Below are 20,183 nucleotides of genomic sequence, written 5' to 3' on the forward strand. Positions count from 1 at the left end.
CACATGTACACACATACACATGTACACACACACCCACATGTACACACATACACATGTACACACCCACCCACATGTACACACACACCCACATGCACACACACCCACATGTACACACACACACATGTACACACACACCCACATGTACACACACCCCCACATGTATACACACACACACACACACACACACACACGCAGCAGTGTGGCGAGATCAGCAGGAGTAAGGATGCCCCCTTTCTCTTGTTGCAGCAAATAGGACATCCCTTGGATTGGATCCAGCTAGACAAGAGTCTAGAAAGAGGCAGAGCCTAACCACCATGCTTAAGATGAGCAGCAGGAAACTCCTTTGGTCTCTCTGTTGTGTTGTGGTCTATAGTATTTCTAAGAATGAGCTTCATGGTTTTCTCCTCTAATACTTGACTTCTGTCTAACATAAAAAAAAAAAAAACCACTGTTGTAATCCTCTACAAGTCAAGCACATACATAATTAAACATGCAGACAGGTGACGAGTGACAGGGATAATAAATTCCATTCCAACACAGAACGAAGATAATGACTTCCCTCTATGCACGCTAAATAAACCATAAAATATACTGTTGTGGGATGATCTACTTATCTATCTGAAAACAGTTATCAGATAGTGTTAGGTTACCAAGAATCAAGAACTTAGTCTTTTAGAGTTGCTTGTGCAGGTCTGTTATAAAGTTGGGAAGAATCGTGTTCACTTTATGCACTTTGGTAATGCAAACCGATCTCTTCAACCACCATGATGAGCAACCAACTGGAATCTGTATATTCATGAAGTCATAGCTACGAAGATCTGGAAGGATTCACAAAAGTTGATGAAATTCGGTGCCCTCAGCTTCCCTTTATGTTGCTAGTTAATGTCCTAAGGCGACATTAAATTTTTAATTATTCTTAATAAATTTTTGTATTAATGAAAGTGTTAAGTATGTGATATAAGCATACATCCATGCTTACCAAATTCCTTATCTGATCTAAAAAAAAAAAAATGTACTCACAACCAATCAGTTTTTGATTGGATCTAAGACACCCCCATGAGATGGAACTCATTCCTGGCACTAGTAACAGAGCCAAAAGCTATGGCTAGGTAGATTGTGGGCCCTAGGAGAGAACCTATTATTATTATTCTGTCAAGTGGACTGAGTATTCAAATAACTCTCCATGACTTGCTGCCATGCCTACAGATTGGAGCACCTCGCAACTCCCACCAGAGAAGCTTCCTACAGTCAGACAATGATTGAGAGAGACCCAGAAGAGGTCAATGGGAAAAGAGTGAGAGACTGTGTGAAGTGATCAGCCTTCAATGGGAGGCCTATACCATCCCCTCCCACCATGGCTCAGGGATGTAGACTAATGATGGAGTTGAAGGACTGAAAACCAGAGGTGGAATGTGACTCCAGGAAACACTGTTTTCCAGACATGACAGGGCAGGTGCACACATGAGCTCAGATGGGTTGTGACAGTGTGCACAAGACCCACACAACCTCCAGCCAAATGCAATACCAGCATAAAGGTGGGTAGGTAGTCAGCTGGGCAGGAAACCTGCCACTACCTGAAGGGCTATGAGCTTCTGGGAGAGGGATAGGGAACTCTCTTTAATCACATCACTCCATTCCAGGACAGGCCTCTCTCCCAAGAGCAGTTGAGTATCACTTGACTCAGTGTGGTTGAGGAATAAGTTCAAAAGTTACATAGGTAGGGAGGTATCTTAGTTAGGGTTTTACTGCTGTGAACAGATGCCATGACCGAGGCAACTCTTCTAAGGACAACATCTCATTGGGGCTGGCTTACAGGTGCAGAGGTTCAGTCCATTTTCATCAAGGTGGGGACATGGCAGCATCTAGGCAGGCATGGTGCAGAAGGATCTGAGAGTTCTAAATCTTCATCTGAAGGCCACTAGAAGACTGGCTTCCAGACAGCTAGCATGAGGGTCTTGAAGCCCCCACCCACATTGCCGCACCCACTCCAACAAGGCTACCCCTACTCCAAGAAGGCCACATCTTCTAATCGTGCCACCCCTGGGCTGAGCATATACAAACCATCGTAGGAGGTTAGAGTAGAGAGGGTGAATATAGAAGAAGCTGGGAGGGGTCAATACAACAAAAACACACGGTATAAAATTCTGAAAGAATTAAAAAATATTTTTTTTTAAAAAAGGAACATCCTCATCCTAGCAATGTCAATTTTAGGAAGTATGAAACAGAAGTTGAGAGAACAGAGTGATTTATTTGAGGCAAATGACAGGTATTCAGCCTTCAAAGTAAGATGATGTCAGTAGGGCATCTAAAGAAACAGACCTGGCCTTTGACCTGGTTGGTTTGTTGTGTTTCAAGATGAAAAATATTTTCTGAATTTTTTCCAGTTCCCCTTGGGGTAGACAAGAGCTAAAAATGAAAGAAATGACAATGTGCTTTTGTTCGGCGTGGGCTCCTGGGGAAATCCCTTAACATCCTCAGCTTAGTTGCTATGGAGGCAGCCAGAGATGAGCTCAGCTAATGAATTTGGGCTGACACTGTTGTGGGAAGATATGACAGTAGCAATTAGTAGACAACTGGGCGTTGGGATTGTGTGCCAAATAAAAATGGAAGGGCCACAATACAATTCAACAATCTAAAACCACGAGGGTCCAACCGAAAAGTATGATTTTTTTTTTCAACCCCCAGAATATATTTCCAAATGTCAGCTGAAGGGGCTGTGCACATTGTTTTCCTGGGTACCTTCTCATCTGCAAAGAGCCCAGGGAGAGCAATTTACCTGCACATTGTAGTCAGAACACAAAGGATGGGAGCTATTTGGGGAAGTAGCTGCGTTTTTGAATACTTTTGAAACGTTGTGTTCCAGCCTTGTGGGATTTTTAGAGTTACTTGGTTGCCATTGTAGACATTCTTCTCCCAATCATCAGATCAAACTAGGCACTATGGTTTTGTTTTAAAGGACAATGATTGTACCATTGTCAATTCTCATCTGTACTCTGGACTGGAGGGTCTTCTTCTTCTTCTTCTTCTTCTTCTTCTTCTTCTTCTTCTTCTTCTTCTTCTTCTTCTTCTTCTTCTTCTTCTTCTTCTTCTTCTTCTTCTTCTNTCTTCTTCTTCTTCTTCTTCTTCTTCTTCTTCTTCTTCTTCTTCTTCTTCTTCTTCTTCTTCTTCTTCTTCTTCTTCTTCTTCTTCCTGTTCAGAGCTTCCTGCTTAGTATTGGTCTGAGCATGGAGAGCTGTCACTCAAATTCTGTAACAACAAACTGCAAGCTAAGGCTTTTCTCTGCTTTGTTTAATTTTCCTGAAATGCCCCCTTTTCCCGAAATGATTTATTGTTGACCCGGCATGTTTTTCATTTTACATAACACTCCCCTGGGGACATAGTTAAAAACACAACTTAACTATCGTCCTCCTGAGTAGGGAAGTGGTGGGCCGAGGCAATGAAACCAAAGCACGGATTTGAGCAACCGTGGGCTGTTGACTTTATGCTAGTCTTTCATAAAGGGAGCTTTCAAAACAGCATGGCCATTCCGCAAACAGTGTGCATTTCGTGGAAGCCCAGCTGGCTTCATGCCTGCCTTTCTCCAGGCCACAATGATCCTAACCAGCAATGTCTTTGTGTCATGATGCAGAAAGTTGGCAAGTACGGCATGGGCGTAATGCTGAAGGGTGACTTCTAAGTGGGGGAGGGGACGGAGAAGGAATCAAAGCCCTGCATGGTGACTGCTCCTTTCTGCCATTGGCTCATTGCAACAGAGTCCACTACTGTTGCCTCTCCAGAAGTGAGTGTAGCATGTTATTTTCAGGCATAAATTGAAATTTGTTTTGTTGCTAAAGTATATATAAAATAGAAACCTGTGTTACTTGACTTTTTTTTTTTTTTCTGTGTTTTAAATACTTCCAGAGGCATTTTCCTGTAATTAGGAAAATGACCAAAGTCCCTGAAGGTGGAACTGGGTTAATGATGAAAAGTTTTGATGTCAAATCCACCATTAGAATAGAGCCCTAAAGGTTTTACAAGTTCTGAACATGATGCATGCTGTTGATTGCTTATTTCACAAAGAATCTTCCTTGTTTCTTTTTCTCCTTTCCAATCCCACCTAATCATAAGTCTAAGAAAGGCTGATTCCAGTTTCCATGAGTAGCCTAATTGGTCTATACAATGTTTTCCCCCTGTCAGTAACAGAATCAAGAGTGGTCATGTGGTTCAATTATGGCCAATGAAGTGTGTGTATGTGTGTGTGTGTTAGTGTGTGTCTGTATGTGAGTGTGTGTGTGTTTGTGTATGTGTCTGTGTAGTTTTATGTGTCTGTGTATGTTTGTGTGTGTGTGTTTGTGTGTGTGACACATGGGTGCTAGGATCTGAATTCTCGGATCCTCATGATTGAGGAATAAGCACTCTTAGCCACTAAGACATCTGCCCAAGCCCACAATAAGTTTTTAGAGAAGTAGACATTTTAATTTTAGACAACTGGAGGCTCACACACACTTCTAAGAAGTACCATAGCCATTTTAGATTTCTGTGGAGTGAGAGATGTGTCTGAGGAACACCACCATGACTTTTGAAAGATATGGATGCTTGGGTCAACTTTCTGACTATCCTTTCATGTTTAACCTTTGAGGCTGCTCAATACCTGCACTGCAACCAGTTAGTAATGATGTTGCTTCCTTAAGAGCTAGAAATAGATTATCTGTAGGCACCACTTTTATACTCTTGGACTGTGGTCAAATGTGCTGGCTTTCTTGTTGATAAGCAGTCATTATCAGCTAAAAGCACTCTTACAGCCTGCAATGCACAAAGTCCACACATAAATTTCATGGACTTTTTAAGGATCATATGACATATGAAATAGCTCCCATATAAACTGTTGGGTGAATCATAACATATATTTATTTTGAATTTTTAAGACATAGAACTTTCTTTTCTCTAAGAAGTCACTTGCATATTTTAAGCTCAAGGTGAATTTAAAATGTCCATGGATGGTAACAAGATGGTTTTCTTTCTACAGATCTGATGCACATGTATACATGCAAACACATACACACATACAGGCTGCAGAAGATTTTTCTAGAGGTCCTCAAATAGTCTAAGTTGACAAAGGAGTTTACACATGCTGGCTTTGTATGATACAGGCTGACCTTTAACCTGATTTCAATACAATGCTTGCTAGTGATTTTTTACAAGTCCTGTTTTCCCTTGCAGGATATACACATTGGAGAATAAACTTTCTTTTCCTTCTTTTTTTTTTCTTTCGTTATTTCTTGAGATAGAGTCACACTGTGCAGCCTCGCTGTCTTGGAACTCACAGAGATCTTCCTGTCTCTTCTTCCTAAATTCTGGGATTAAAGGTGTGTACCAATATGGCTCACTAAGGATTTGGTTATATTAGTAATGTGATACATCCTGAATTATCAAAAGCTATGCTAATTGATAGACTATAACCTTCAATTAAGGTTCCTAAGACCAAGAGATTACAAATGCAGCTTTACATTTACAGCGCTATGGATTTAGGCCAGGTACACAGCCTCCTAAAACCTAACATTCCTCATCTATAAAATGGGGATAATATTCCCCTGGATATTATAGCATTGAGTTTATTTCTCCTCATTAAACTAAATGTCATGATTCACTAAATGAACTATGACCACTGAAAACACAACCCTGACCACAGGAGAAATCCTGATTTTGAGAACCTTGGGACAGGCAAAATGGTTCACACCTATAATTTTAACGTTTGTGAGACAAAGCAGAAGGATCTGGAATTTGAAGCCAGGCTGGGCTCATAGTTTAGGCTGCGCTATAAGACCATGTCTTAAGAAACTTTTTTTTTTTTTTTTTTAATTAAGATTCATCGGCAGGCTGAGGATGTGGCTCAGTGGATAAAGCACTGGCTGGAAGTGGGAAGGCTCAGTTTTGGATACTCAGCACATAGAATCCAGGCAGGAGTCCTCAGGACAAGCTGCTGGGTTGAACTTGCTGAAATCAGCAGGCACTAGGTTCAGCGAGAGATCTTGCCCCAGTGAAGAGCAGTCCAAGAAAATTCTCAGTGTCACCATCAGGCCTCTACATGCATACACATGGACCTGCACATGCGCACACATGCATACACATCATGTGCACACACATATTGACATACATGCACACACATGCTCTTGCATACTCACACACATGTGGCAAATATACATGCACACATATATACATGCGTGCACGCACACACACACACACACACACACACACACACACACACACACGCAAACATTACAGAAAGAGTCATAGGCCTGTGCCCAGTCTGTGAGACACATGGGTTTGTCCAGCGCTAGGCACAGTGACGATGCCTCGCAATGGGCAGACAGTGCTCACTGATAATTTTCGCTATCTGCTGGTCACAGCTTCCTCACAATGAGTAATGCTTTCTCTTTCCACCGCTTCTCAACGCTGCTTCCAGAACCCATGTGACCACCCAGAGACATGGGTCATAGGCCACAGGACATAAGATATGGAATGATACTGTGAGAGAAACGCATTTTTAATCCAGCCTGTCTGTGGGGATGGGTGGGTAACACTCTTGTCTCTCTCCTATAGAGAAACTTCCTTTCAAATAAACACACTGAAACGTAAGGAGAGGAAACTTCACAAAATCAGAAGAGGATGTCAGAAAACATGGCACGTGCGTGGGGTTGTTTTCTCTTCCCAAAGTGTTTTCCTGATTAATCAAATGTATTTATAACTTTTGCTGATTTCTGATTAGCCATTTGTGTTTATAACTCACGTTAAGGGAATGACAGTTTCACTATTCCTTTCCTCAAATCCAGTTTGTGAAATGATAAAACGGTTGTCGAGAAAGGGAACCAATTTAACCCCTTCCGGTTTGTTTCCCAGCAACATTAGAGTCTTGAAGTCATGTTTCTGTGATCTGAAAAGGACGCTCACGACCTTGTCTTCCCGTCCTTCTTCCACAGAACCTACGAGGCTCCCAGCCACCCGATGCTCACTCAGAGGGGTGTAAACTAGCACAGCTTACAGAAGCGACAAGGACAGGTGAGATTTTCTGCCTTAAATTCTGGATCTTGCTTCTTTTAAAGGACTTTAAACACAGAGACAAAGCAACAAGTGCTGAGAAAGCTGACTCCCCCTCTTTAAGAGCTGAGCCTGTAACAGTCGCTTGTACTTTCCAGTGTCTGGCTGCGTCCGTGTGAAATGAGGGCCCTCAAGGCCTCCCTACCTGTACAGGCACACGAACACACTGCACTCAGCTTTGCCTGCCTCCAGAAGATGGGAATCTACAGCCCTGGGTAGTTCCTGAGCCGCGCACTTCCTCTCCTAGGTTGAGGCAGTTTATCTGTGAACCAAGTTCCAGAATTCCCAGCTGGCTAGAAGCCAGAATAAACACGAGTATTGTCCTGCAGTTCTCTGCTTTGCTGAACAGATAGATAACTCGTCTTTACAACTGCCTTCGACTTACTTCATACCTTTTCCTCAAAGAATAAAGTGCAGTCCGTCTTTCACATGTCTATGCTCTGAATCAGACAGATAAAAGATTGCCATGCAGCTCCATCCTGAGAGCTTCCTTTCAAGAGGCAGGAAGTAGTGTCCTATTAAAACAGCCCCTCCCTTTACTTCTTAGTTAAAAACCCTAGGAAAATATCTGTGGCAGACCTGTGTTGTTTTTCATCTACCCAGCATCCCTTTCTTTGGAAAAACCACGACTTCCCTTTCTGCCAGTCACCATGTCCCACCTCCACGCCATCCACCCTGGGCCATGGACATAGGTGTAACCAAGTCTAAAATTCTTCATTACATTAAAACAGTGGTGTGGAGACAGACTGACTTTCTCTGAAAGAAGGGCACACCTCAGCAAACAGCTGCCATTGTCACATGACAGACAGGAGACTCGGCAACAGGAGAAAGCATTAGAAATGGGAGGCCTAAGGATGGAGAGGAGGAAGTGGGGAGTTGGAAGAAGGGGGGAGACAGGAAGGATGCAGAAAGGGAGGCAAGGAGGAAGAAGAGAGGGGAGGAGAGGAAGACGGGATGGAGGAAGAAAATGACAGGAAGGAAGCAGAGTCAGGAGATAACAGATTAAAGGAGGAAGAGAAGCAGGCCCAGCATGGGGAGAAGAACAACCTCCACAGAACTGTGGTTGAAGACAGCTGGATCCTGAGCTTCTTTGTTACTTGTGTTAAAGGCCCAAATTACAACAATTCAGCTTAACGACCTCAGCTGACTTTATTTTCAGTTCTAGAATTGGGCAACAGTTGATTCCATAAACTAGACTAAGTGCTCCCAGGGGCTGAGCAGAAGTAGTCGGTGTTACAGACAAAGGAAAGCTAAAGAAAGCAGAAGCGAAGGAACAGAAAATGAATTAATTCCAAGACTCTCCTTGTGAAGGACAAGCAGGGCGTCAGAACCGCAGGGCCACAGCTATTTAGTTAACAAGTTGCTACCCCAGGTTACCCTCTTTGGTGAGAAGTCAGGCAGAGACAGAGAGAACTGCCCTGTGGACTGCAGTTGGCCTCTTTGGGAAAGTTGGCTGTTAGAGCTCCATCCTGGTGTCTCGGAAGGCCAGGCAGGTAGCTTCGTGTCAACCGGTTAGTAAGAACGTTCAGTGTGAGTGACTCCATTTTCATTTGTAATGGGAGCCATTAGCTCTGCCCGGAGGAGCTCGGCAGGATGCAAAAGCCTCATCTAACTTGTGTAACACTTGAGTCATGCAGAGTCTTTACTTTTGAAATAGGAAAGCCAGAAAAGCCTAACAGGCAAAGTAGTTGCTCATTTATTTCTTCGTTTAACAAATATCTGCTGCACACTCTCATGGTTTTAAACTGAAATATCTCCACCGTCTCTGCCTAAACCACTTGGTCTCCAGATGGCAATGCTATTTGGGGAAGTGGTGGGAATCTGGGGAAGTGGTCCCCACCCGAAGAAAGTGGGTCAATGGGGGAAGTCCTCACTGGTATCTTGTCCCAGACCCCTCCGTGTTTGTTTCTTTCCACTTCCTATATGTGTGAGGTAAACAGCTTTCTCTATGTGCCCTTGACACCATGATGAGAGCCAACTATGGCTGCTATGACCCAAAACAAATATTTTGTCCCTTAAGTTCGTTGCTCAGGTACTTTGGTCATTACTTCAGAAATCTAACTGAGAAAGCCGGTACAAGAGAAGTGGACCCCTTGCTGAGAAGACACAATTGTGTGTTGTTTTTAAGGCATTGGAACTGGTTTGTGGAAGAGATTGGAAAGGTCTAGAAAAAAGTGAGTCAGGGAAAACCTAAGACATTGTAACTAGAACTTAACAGACAGTGTTCGTGGGAGCGTGGGAAGACCAGGGAGCTGAGAGAAATGTGGACAGTAAAATCTGCATTCAAGAGGCTTCAGGTCGAAATGGAGACCTGGAGAAAGTAGACTAGTGGTCATTCCTGTTATATCTTGGCCAATAATTTACCCATAATTCGTCCACGTCCTGAGACTTTGCATGGAGATGAATTTGTAAGTAACTGACTAATTAATTTGAAAGGAGATTCAAGATAGGAGGGCATTCCGACTGCGTACAGATATGTCAGCTGCTTTCAGATAAGTTGACCATAAGAATGGGAAACAAAATGCAGCCCAGAGGGATCCGAGACACAAGCGACCTTAGGAGGTAGGCAGCCGAGTATTGTGGTTGGAACTTGAATGTGCTGCCACAGGTTCGCGTGTTTAGTGCTTGGCCCCCAATTCATGGTACAGCTGTACAGCCAAGGGTTTGACTGGGCTCCTTTTCCATTCCAGTTAAAGAATTAAAAAGGCAGAAAAAAAAATTGTGCTAGACAGGTAGGGAGATTATCAATCCCATTGGTGAGAATAAGACCACTACCACAATTTTTGAACCAAATTTGAAGCAAGTTTTATTGCATACTGGCCAGGACCATGGATCCTGGTCAGGAGGGTCATACCTGCATTCCCAGGGTATGGTGCCCAGTAACATTAGCCAGGGACTTATAAAGGCAAAACCCGCAAGGCTAAACGTTTCCTGCCTTTGTCCAATCAGGGACAACCATATATCCTGACATACTTCCTGTCTATGTGTGATCAAGCACACATCCGGTACAGCGGGTGGGGGTGGGGGGGTAACCATCTTGTTACAGAAGCACATGCCTCTTGGGAGGACCTGGACACAGAGGCAGGCAGATCTCTGTGAGTTCGAGGCCAGCCTGGTCTACAAAGCAAGTTCTAAAACTGTTAACACAGAGAAACCCAGTCTGGAAAACAAAACAAAACAAAACAAAGCTACATCTGAAATCTGTTTCTCCTTTAATATAAGGCCAACCTGTCTGTGAGTGTGCCCTTTCTCATCAGGAGACCTAAAAGGTCCCGAAAAGCAAGGCCTGATTCTCATACGTGACGCGCATTGACCAGGCAGCTGCAACCTCGGTGGGGAAGATGGTTGCTTGCCACTGACAAACTGACAGAGCTACAGTTAGCTGTCAACGCCGTCAGAGATCTCAGAAGGATAAATTGTAGCAGGAAATATAAACCAAATGACCTCTGTGTCTATTAAAATGACAGAGACTTACCAGCTACCTGCACGATAATCCTAGTCCACTCCTGTGGTCTCCATGGCCTCACGGAGGGGGTGGGGGTGGGGGTGGGGCAGAAGTTGTTTGTCTTCAGCTGCTGCACAGGACAGAGCGGCAGAAGGACTGAGAGACTTTCCTGTGGATGAGAAACTTAGGAAAATTAGCCTACTTTGACTTAGGCCGAATAGACAGTCAGCCCTATAACATCCACAGTTTGTGCAGGGTCTGGGCAGCAGGCGAGGCATGGGGCAGTTTTTCCCAATGGTCAGTGTCACCACTGTCCAGGTGTGTGCCCCGTGTGGGTTCTTTGAAGATGTTAGGGTTGCCTCAAGGAGCTGGCATTTCTGTCTATCACAGGAAGGTTTTCCCTTTAAACCTTTCAAATGTCATATTCAGCAGAACTCTGAAAAGTGTTGAGGGCCATCTATTAAGTGTACCTGATTTGAAATAAGCTCTACTTGTTTTTAGTTATTTGTTTTAGGCTTAACCTTGAAAATGTACAGAGGATGCTAAGTAAAGCTTATTCCTGCAATTAATTACATTAATCCTTAGCATGACTACAAGTACAGTTCTTGAAGGCATTAAAGAATTTGATCATTGGAAACAGATGCCAAGACCCACAGCCAAACACCAGGCAGAGCTCAGGGCATCTGGGGAGGATTGGGAAGGAGTCGAGGGAAGGACTGAGGGAGCCAGAGAGGTCAAGGACACCACAAGAAGACTCTCAGAGTCAACTCACCTGGGACCATGGGGGCCTCACAGAGACTGAGCCACCAACCAAAGAACATGCAGGGGCTGGACCTAGGCCCTCTACACATATGTTGCAGATGTGCAGCTTGGTCTTTATGTGGGTTCCCCCCAAACTGGGGGCTGTCTCTGATTCAGACTCTGTTGCCTGCCTCTGGATCCCTTTCCCTTCGCTGAGCTGCCTTGCCTGGCCTCAGCGGGAGAGAATATGCTTGGTCCTGATGATACTTGTGTCCCTGTGGGTTGGTATGGGGAGAAGGGGAGGGGGAATGGGAGAAGGGGGTAGGAAATTAGGAAGTGGAGGAGGGAGAGGGGCTGCGAATCACGCTATAAAGCAAATAAGTGAGTAAACTAATGGGAAAAAAAAAAAGAATTTGACCATTATAAGGTGACTGATCATTTGACCACTGTAAGGTGATCATTAGCTTGCACGTTTTAAATCATCTTTACCAGTTTAGAAGTTACTAGCTTTTATGAAATTAGAATTTTCACTTTTATCAATGTTAGGTTTAGCTTCAAAAAAAAAAAAACAATTTTTTTGAATTGAGGCTCCTTTAGCAGTAAAATAAAACTTTAAGTCATAAATAGAGTCTAAAGAGAGACTGGAAGCCTTACTTTCTTGGCCCTTACATAGAGAACACCACACTTCCTGTATGGCCCAACTTACCAGAATAGCTAAAGCTATTAAAAGAGGTTTTAAAGGCATTGCACTCTTTTTTTGTTGTGTTTTGTTTTGTTTTGTTTTTCCAGACAGGGTTTCTCTGTGTAGCCCTGGCTGTCCTGGAACCCACTTTGTAGACCAGGCTGGCCTTGAACTCAGAAATCTGCCTGCCTCTGCCTCCCAAGTGCTGGGATTAAAGGCGTGTGCCACCATGCTGGGCTTAATCATATCTTTTATAAACCTTGTTTTTATGACTTTGTTTTTGGGAAAGAATCATAACACAAAAATCCATCCAGATCCAAAATATCTTGGAAACACGGTTGCCTCCTTAGCTGATCTATGCCTGTGGTCACCTCCAATCAAGATGGCGATGAAGTCATCTCCTCTATATGCCTTGACCTGCTACAGCACCCAGGAGAGTGGGCCCTTCACCTCACCTGCACAGCACTGTAGAGCTGGCCCTGGATGTGGGGTGGAAGGTGAGCCGGCCCTGAGGCTGTGAGGCAGGAGAGCTGGCCCTGCCTCTTGTCTGTTGTGTGGTGGAGGAGGTGTCTTAGTTAGGGTTTTACTGCTGTGAACAGACACCATGACCATGGCAACTCTTATAAAGGACAACATTTCATTGGGGCTGGCTTACAGGTTCAGAGGTTCAGTCCATTATCATCAAGGTGGCAGCATGGCAGCATCCAGGCAGGAGGAGCTAAGAGTTCTACATCATCATCTGAAGGCTGCTAGCAGAATACTGACTTCCAGGCAGTTAGGATGAGGGTCTTAAAGCCCACATCCACAGTGACACACCTACTCCAACAGGGCCACACCTCCCAATAGTGCCACTCCCTGGGCAAGCATATTCAAACCATGACAGTGGGTAAGGGAAAGATGTCCTCCTCCCTCTCCCACCCCTGACATCCATGGCAGGTGGGAGAGCTGGCCCTAGGGTCATGAGAGTAGGAGAATGGGCCGTGTCCCTCATAACACTTGGGAGAGAGGGCCCTGCACCTCACCTGGGCAGCAGGGTAGAGCTGACTCTGGTTGTAGGACTTGCCAGTGAGCTGGGCCCAAGGGCATGAGCGCCAGAGAGCTGGCAGGCTGACCAGCTCAGACACCACCCTGGTCCAGAGTCAGAGATTCGAATTGACCTACCCCAATGTCTGCCCCATCTATGAATTGCTTCAGTACATGAAGGGAACAGTCCTATAGATTCAAAACCACAGGATCTCCATGACATAGGACAACAAGAGGCTGTCTACAAGGAGTCCCAGTGAGGTTCCAGTATTGGTAACGTAGTAGAAGCTGGAGGCCTAGTACCAGACCAGCAAGTCATCGCAATGACCATTTGCAAGAAGTGTGGGCAAAGGAGTATGTTGTGGACACACTGTGACACACTGCAGCTTCCACAGCAAGATTTTCTTTTCCTCTCTTGGGGGGAAGGTTGCAAGGGTAGAGAGAGAGTATTAGGGGAGGGGGAGATGAATGGTATTGGGGTGCATGCTATGAAGTTCACAAAGAACCAATAAAAAGTTTGAAACATTAACTTAACACTTGTAAGACTCAATGGTGGATAATTTAAAAATTCACACACAAATAATCTTAAAGGAACAGTGTGGTGTGACACCATCATGGGATGTAAACAACATGTGGCTTGCTGCCATTTTAGCTGATGGCCCCATAGAATGGAGGCAAACACGTGACTGGCAGCCAATTTTACTAAGATTATAGAGGATCAGTGGCTAAGAATGCATTGCCTTTAAAAAAAAAAAAAACTTTGTTAAGCTTTAGCTATTTTGATAAATTGAGTCAAACGAGAAAGTGATATTCTGTGATGTGCTCTTATAAGGACCAGAAAAGTAAAGTTTCCAGTCTCCCTGTGGTTGATATTTTGGTGCTAAAAGAGCCTCCATTCAAAAATTTTTTGTTTTTCTTTTGGAGCTAAACCTAACAAGGATAAAAGTGCGCCTTCTAATTTTACAAAAGCTATACTTTTACAGTTTTACGGTTCTCCCACACTCCCACACTCATGGCTCTGGGGCCAGCTCTTCCACCTGCCATGGATGACAAATGACGAGGGAAGGGTCTCCTCTACCACACAACACACAGGAGGAATGACCAGCTCTCCTGCCCTCACATCCTCAGAGCCGGCTCACCTTCCACCCCCACAGCCAGAGCCAGCTCTACTGTGCTGTGCAGGTGAGGTGAAGGGCCCACTCTCCTGAGTGTTGTAATAGGTGAAGGCAGCGTTCCCACTCTGATGACTTCCAAGGGTAGGGTGGGGCATGGAACACCTCTCCTGCCTACCATAGGTGGCAAGGGGTTGGGGGGGGGCACCTTTCACTTGCCCATGTTATCACAGAAGACAAATGGTGGGGCCAGATTGTCCACACTCATGATCTCAGCGGCCAGTTTACTCCCAACCCCACCACCAGGGTCAGCTTGTATCCAGGCAAAGTGCAGGGTCACTGGTGAGGGGCAGGGACAGCTCACCTGCTCTCATGGCCCTATGGCCAAGTCTCCCACCTACCACCAGTGGAGAGTGGGAAAGGGAGAGGTTAACTTTTTTGTTACAGATCTTTAACTGTACCCAATAAACTTACAAATACCGAGGTACAGAAAGTTCATGTAATAGACTTACAAAAGTTTTAGACAATTGAATGAAGCCAGTAGTCTACATTCTTGGCTCTTACTTTGCTCTCTTTTCTCTGCCACAAAGTCAGGTGGCTCAGCTGACACAGGACGGGGAGGAAACTTTAAATATGCACGCGTGTGTCTAGAGGAGGTAGAGACATAACCCAATGGGAGAGCCAGATTTTCAATAGAGCAGAACAGCATAAAACAATTTAAATATTATTCATACCCAAAGAAACATTTGAATCCCTGCTGCTGAGACCAGAAAGCTCAGAGATGAGAAATTCTGAGCCCCGGTCATCAAAGCAGCCATGGCAAATGGTGGTGGTAGGGGCTGGTAGCTGAGGGTGGCAGAGACAGTACAAACAAACCAATAAACACAGAACATAGAATGTTCATGCAGTCAGAAGAGAGACTGGTCAACAACAAAACGCATGATGGCCACCTTCATTCACAGACTTATCTGAGCCTGACTGACATCCATCTCGGCTTCCAGTATCCAAGCAACCAGAACGAGGCAGGGTGGTGAGACATCACACTTTTTGCCCTGGGTGAGATACTTTGGATCCCTTCATTCTAGATCTAGATCCCAACAGAACCAGGTGTCACAGAAAATTACTTTGACTTACTAGGGCAGGCCTCCACAGGCTTGCTGCCTTTCTCAGCAGTTCATGTCTGAGGATCCTTGAAATCAAAAGTGCACCTCAGAGCATTGGAACTCTCAGGGTGCTTGCCTCCTGAGAGGGCCCTTCAGCCCTGGGATCAGAATTGGGGTAACTGGTCTGATCTCAACGGGGGCCTTCCAGAAAACATTACTCCTGCTAGGTGAGAATCAGACCACACTTTCTGAGCCAAGTTTTTGAAGTAAGTTTTATTAAGTACTGGCCGGGACCCTTGATAATAGCCAGGTCCATAGTTGGATTCCCAGAATACAGTGCCAAGTTACATTAGGGGCTTGTGTAGGCAAACCCCCTAAGTCTATGCACTTCCTACCTTTGTCCAGTCAGGGGCAAGCATACATCCTGACGTATGTCCTGCCTACATCCCTCCTGCCTGTGTGTGTTCAATCACACATCCTGTGCAGGTGGAACAACCAAACTTGTTTACAGAAGCGAAACCCCCTGGTTTGTTTTCTTGCATGAGCAGCCTCCAGCGTTCTAGGAGTTATCTATCCTTGGGCAGGTGGGGCTTCCAGGTTAGAGGAATCTTCATTTTATAGATCTATTAATCACAGCAATTAAAACTTAAAATACGACTTTAGCCATCACAAAATCTTGAACATGGCAAACAGGAGCAGATAGAATCAGCAGGTCATAATGGTTGGTTTTGGGAGTGAAGACACACATACAACAGGGACACAGGAAAAAAAAAAAAAACAAACAAACCATCTGCTAAGCCGAGGGGGAGCTTGGGAAGCCAGAATCCGGCCTCTTCTGTAGGAGTTTTTCAGTCTCTGAAGGGTTTTCCCCTTACTTTAAGGTTACGCAGCTTGAAGAAAGACAGGATGACTGATGGCCTCACAATTGTGTAAGGATTGTACGCACATCCTGAGTCAGCCCATCAGTTGGGGTCTGACTGGCAGGAGCAAAATCCCTCATGACCTTTGTTTTGCTGGGATTTTGTCTCAGCTCAGGAAGGTGATGTAGAATCCAGGCATCTTGGAAGTTCACCTTCTTTATTACCTTAGTCATGAGCTCTCTTCTAATCTGTCTGCCTACCAGGGAGTCTGTCCCTCACTACTTAAGGATATTCTAGCAACTTGAGATCATGGGTCCTAAGTCAATGAGGTGGGTCACTGAGGTGTGACATTACAGGTTATATTGGTCATCGCTTGCTTCCTCCCTCTCTGCTTCCTGTCTCCTACAAAGCAAATACTTCTTCCAGTCTGTATTCCTGCTGTCCTGATGTTCTTCTGCCCCAGTATATGAGTCCATAAGCTGCTGTAGACTTGACCATCTGAAACCATGAACACAAACAAATCCTTTTTCCTTTGCGATGTTTTATCAGGTTTCTTAATCACAGCTATGCTAGATTCCAGAGGCAACATAAGAAACCAGAGCATGACCTCAGATGAGGTTGTGCTCATCAGGACCCACAGGGAAGGGAAGCCTCTCTCCTGTGGGAGTGGAGGGAGTCAGCAGCTTACTGGGACACTTTACGGAGGCTTGGGAGTGAGGAGGGGGATCCGTTGTGGGGGCTCTGTGCTGCTCTGTGGTCTCTCATTCCTGGAATTGTTTGCTTCAGGCAAAACAGACTATCTGGGAGACAGGTTTTCTCTTCAAATGTGTCTCTCTGAGCCTGGCAAGGTTGAGCAAAGCCAGCAGTAATCTCACAGAAAGCCTGGTTTTATAGCCCTCTATCAATCTGTGCAAGTGTGACTAACACACAGGCCTACTATGCACCGGACACTGAGGGCAAGGAAGGAGAGGGACTTTGTTTTTGCCTGGGATTAAAAAAAAAGTTTGAGATATTCTAAATTTAAAAATTAAAGGCAAAATGAGCAAAGGACGTGAGATGTGAACTAGTTAATAACCATTGGGAAAAACAACTGAAAGACTGTTCGTGTTGCGAGGTTGACTTAAATCCCAGTACAGGGCATTTGGATGGCACAGTGGGCAAGGGTACTTGCTGCCAAGTTTGATGACCTAAGTTTGATATTTAAGACCCAACATGAAAGAAAGGGAGAACCAACTATTAAAAGTTGTCCTTTGGTCTCTACGTATGCACTGGGACACTTGTATGCACAGAGGATAATAAATAAATAAATAAATAAATAAATAAATAAATAAATGTCACAAAAGTTATTCCGTATCCCAGCAGGGTATCAGGAGCACCCTATCCTGTTGCCTTGTAAGCTTTTCAGGATGGTCCACCCTAACTAATCCAGAACTCTGGACTGTTACTTATGGATTTGCCTCCTGTCCTAAAGCTTTCTGCACTCTACCTTACTCTCCTTCCACATCTATAGGCAATGAGGTTACAGGGACAAGAGGTCCAGGAAGAGGTGTCTGGAATTGCATGTTAATTTCTCTTGGCATCTCAGGGAGAGGTTCAGTTGGAGGTCATGGGCCAATCTTCTACCATAAAAGGTGAGAGGGCTGGACATGTGCATTTCTAACCTTCCTCACAACTTAAATTAGGATTTAGTGACTTCATTCACTCAAGAAGTACTGGAAGAAGCAACCAAATATTTCAGCAAGCCTGATACTGGGTCAGCAGTAACTGCAGACAGTGCAAAGCTAATCGTTGTGATAGGGGCACCGTCAATGCTATGGTTAACTGTGGTTCTGGGTCCACAACTCCTTTTGTCCCTACCCACTGTACACTCTTAAGTCTGATCTCTAAGGGGTTTTCACTTGACCTTTAAGATTATTCCCAGATTGGGCAAGGCAGGAGCTGGTATTTTTATTGAGAAGATAAGACTCAGAAAGATCAAGTGACCTGTTTAAAGTCAAAGGCTAGAAAATGGGCCAGGCGGTGGAGGTGGAGGCAGAGGCAGGCAGAGCTCTGTGAGTTCCAGGCCAGCCTGGTCTACAGAGTGAGTTCTAGGACAGCCAGGGCTACACAGAGAAACCCTGTCTCAATCCCACCCCCAAAAGGATAATAAATAGTGAGTGGCATATACAGATGCGGTCTCCATTTCTATACTGCCTTTGAATATCATACTTCGTTATTGATCATTCCTGGTCTTTGGGGCCAAATGGAAGTGTAGGTTAGAAGTCATATCTTAGTCCCGGAAGCAGTTTCCAGGGCATAAATAACAATAACTTATGAATAAGTTATTTGAGGTTTATAGAGTACTTAGCTAACATATGAAATGCTCTAGGTTTTATTCCAGGAAGGAAGGAAGGAGGGAAGGAAGGAAGGAAGGAAGGAAGGAAGGAAGGAAGGAAGGAAGGAAGGAAAGAAAGAAGGAAAGAAGGAAAGAAGGAAACATGGGGAAGGGAGGGAAGGAGGGAAGAAGGAAGAACAAAAGGACAAAAGAAAGAAATAAAGAAACAAAAAACAAAGAAGCCTTTAGAATAATAAATATTGGGGTAAAATGTAAAATGTAGGTGCTAATTAAAGACATTGTATCTTTATAGGAGGTAAGTATCTAGATTCCCATAAAGACACAGCCATCCTTCTCTCTGGGGCTTATTTTAGTAGATATTGTATGAGAATTCCTGAACCAAACATCAGCCTGTCCCTAGGTTGTTGTTCCAATTTGCTATATGTCCTCATTTAATTTAGTAAACAACATATTTAACCCAAGATATATGATCTATAAGTACATACATAATAACATTTTCTATTTATGTCCTTAGCGCCCAGAAGTCCACAACACCTTAATAAGTGTGTAATGAACTGTGTTTGACTAAAACTGGAGATATGCAGCTGTTAACTAATGGCCGTGAAGATACATGAAGCCTCTATTAAATGCCGGATGTCTCCTCTGATCTGCACGGTGTTCTGAGATGACTATTATGTCATGTGGTGAGAACTGTGTATGGTGATTTTACAGTGAGGAAACAAACATATGATTTGATGAAAGGATAACCATTTTAAATTATAGTTATTAAAATTCTATAAATCCGAACCGTTCCTGTTTTATAGCTCCGGCAGTGACTCTGTTCTGAGTAGCAGGCACCCAGAAGAGTTATTTTCAGGGGTTTGTAAATATAACAGATTACATTTGCCCATCAAGCAAATCTGTCTATTTCATTTATTTATTTTGATATTCAATCAGGCATTGTGTTAGGCATTTAGACAAAGATAAATACCATGGTAGTACATAAATAAGAATTTATAATGTGATGTGCTATGCAATAATAGAAGTATATACAGGGCTTGACATAGAAACCAAAAAATAAGCTCTGCCTCTAGGGGATGACTCTTATACTGGATACTATTGTTGTTGTTGCTATATTATTATTATTATTATTATTATTATTCAGTTCTGGGGATGGAACCCAGGGCTTGTGCATACTATGAAAAGTGTCTAGCACTGAACTATACCTTCAGCTTCTATATATGTCTTCTCTTTAATAATTTTTTTACATTTATGTATTAATCAGTACAGCATGTGAGTGCTACAGCACATGGATGGAAGTTGGAGACCAGCTTGTGAAAGTTGGTGATATTCTTCCATCACATGGAAGCCAAGAGTCAAACTCAGGTCATTGGGCTTAGGAACAAGTGTCCTTACCCATTAAGCCATCTCACTGACCTGTGTATACTGGATCTTGAAGGATGAATCAGAATAATATGGGGACCGCGTGAGGAAAGGGAGCAGAGGACAGGGTTTCAGATGAAGGAAACTGTATGTGCAAAGATGGGGTAGGCATACAGTAACAATAAATGCAAAAAGCACAAGGATGTTTGTGTCCATAGAATCTGACACTACAAATAACAAGTTGGCTTGAACGGGTGGATGCAAAGAAGACAGCGTAAAGTTTCAGACACGATAATAACAAGGCATTATTTATAATTTGGAAAAATGACAGTGGGGTGGCATGGAGAATAATTTGAAGAGGAGAGAGAGACAAATGCCAATGGTCCTGATGAGAGATAATGATAACACATGTCAATAAAAACTAAGAGATTAAAAAAAATATCTAA

General features: G+C 43.9%; 1 long non-coding RNA gene across 1 annotated transcript; it reads left to right on the forward strand.

The window, feature by feature from the left end:
- Positions 1-6,438: 6,438 nt before the first annotated feature.
- LOC110330283 lies at positions 6,439-19,161 on the forward strand. Its single transcript, XR_002380956.1, has 3 exons — positions 6,439-6,549; positions 6,957-7,035; positions 18,890-19,161. It is a non-coding gene; the product is annotated as an uncharacterized LOC110330283 (long non-coding RNA).
- Positions 19,162-20,183: the final 1,022 nt, after the last annotated feature.

This window comes from Mus pahari, chromosome 13, assembly GCF_900095145.1.
Source record: "Mus pahari chromosome 13, PAHARI_EIJ_v1.1, whole genome shotgun sequence".
NCBI lineage: Eukaryota > Metazoa > Chordata > Mammalia > Rodentia > Muridae > Mus > Mus pahari.